Raw genomic sequence first — 2,164 nt, 5'->3', positions numbered from 1 at the left:
GATGATGCAAATTTTCCACCACTTCAAGCTAAAAATTCTAAGAAACAAAATGGGAAAGTTGAAGATAACACGGTATTACCCAAGGCTGGTCAGGCTCGGGTGGATATTTTCTTCATTTGAAAAACTTGACTTGCCGGAGCTTCCTTGTTGATAATCGTGAAGCATGAATCGGCATCTTTATTGAAATGTGTTTTTAAATCAATCTGTGATATATGCAGGAACTTTCGAGAGCTGTTTCACGATGGATTATGGATAGTGGAGCGTCTCGACACATGACAGGGAAGACTGCATTGTTGTATGATGTTAGAAATTTCAATGGAGCATATGTAGGATTCGCAGGTAACCAAGGTGGTAGAATTGTTTATGAAGGAACGTTATCCAATGGGATTGTTACGTTTGAAAGAGTTAACTACATTGCTGAGCTGGAGAATAATCTGCTAAGTATCTCGCAGATCTGTGACAGGATGTATACCACTCACTTTACTGACAAAGAATGTTTGATCTTGAAGCCAGGATTTGTTATCCCTGAAGAATGGATTATCATGAGGGCACCAAGAGTCAATGATCTGTACGTGTTGGATATGAGCGTAGCTACTACAACCACGGGTCAGGCTCATTGTTTTGTGTCCAGAGCAACAGAAAAGGAATCAAGATTGTGGCACCAGAAAATGGGTCATATACATCTTAGAAAAATGAATCACTTGGTGCACAATGATGTGGTTACTGGAGTTCATGTAAAAGGTTTTCATCTGGAAGGGGAGTGCATTAGCTGCATCAAAGGAAAGCAGAAGAAAAGGTCACACCCTACAAAGCAAGTCAGGTCAGTTTTAAGACCTCTGGAGAGACTTCACATGGATCTTTTAGGTCATGTGAATGTCAAAAGTATTACGAGGGATTTCTATTGTCTTGTGGTTACTGATGATTATTCCAGATTTTCGTGGGTATCATTTTTGAAGTCGAAAGATGAAACATTTGACAGTTTGATGGCGTTGTTCAGAAAGATTGAAAATCTGTACGAATGGCGTATCAAAAGAATTAGAAGTGATAATGGTACTGAATTCAAGAACAGCAAGATGGAAGAATTTTGTGATGAAAGAGGTATATTGCATGAGTTTAGTGCTCCGTACACTCCGCAGCAGAATGGAGTCGCAGAACGCAAAAACAGGACGCTAATCGAGATGGCTAGAACAATGCTTGCTGATTCAAAGCTACCGATAAATTTTTGGGCAGAAGCAGTTTCCGCCGCATGCTATATGCTCAACAGAGTTCTCACTGTCAAGAAATTCAACAAAACGTGCTTTGAGTTGATCAATAACCGCAAACCGAATCTGAGGTATCTTGAACCGTTTGGGTCACCCTGTACAGTTCTAGAGCCTTTTGGAAAGTTTGGTCCGAAGAGTATTGAGGGAATATTCATTGGTTATGCAAGTCCATTACGACAAGTCTTCGTTCCAAGCGTGAAGCGGATTATTGAAGCTCCAAATGTTGAATGTCAAGGTTATACAATGCCGCCGCAGAATCCTGGGGATTCATGGCGTTATCATTATGACAAGTTGTGGGATTCGTTTGACATGATGGAAGAACCAGAAGAAGAAGAAGATTTCTTTGATGAGTCGGATATTTTGCGAGAGTATGAGTCTTCGCAGGAAAGGTTCCCAGCCGAGTATTAAATGCGACCACGACAAACTTCAAATGACGATGAAGCAGGTCCAAGCAATGCTGGTGAACATGATGATGTCCAACAAGATGAAGTTGCTCAAGATAATCAGACGGTTCAGAATGATAATCAAGAATCTGAGAACATGCTCGTATTTGATCATGGTGATTCAGATTCTGAGGGGGAGCAAATTCAGATTTCAAGTCAAACAAACCCAGTCAGTGAACATGGTGTAAATCAGAATGTTACTAATCTGGAAGGCGATGTAGATGTTCCAGGCGAAGCAATACCACAAACTCTTTCATACCATCCAGAGGAGCTGATCATAGGAGAACTACAATCAGGCATTCGAACTAGACGTCAAATTGACCAAGGCCTTACTTGTTTTTATTCTACAGTAGCACCTTTACAAACCGAGTTTTCACTAAGTTGTTTTATTTTGCAGATCGAACCACGAACTTACAAAGAGGCGCTAACTGAAGATTCTTGGGTCAATGCGATGCAAGA

Source organism: Helianthus annuus, chromosome 15 (genome assembly GCF_002127325.2).
Source record: "Helianthus annuus cultivar XRQ/B chromosome 15, HanXRQr2.0-SUNRISE, whole genome shotgun sequence".
NCBI lineage: Eukaryota > Viridiplantae > Streptophyta > Magnoliopsida > Asterales > Asteraceae > Helianthus > Helianthus annuus.
The sequence above is the reverse complement of the archived record's forward strand: the minus strand, read 5'-3'. Positions refer to the sequence as shown.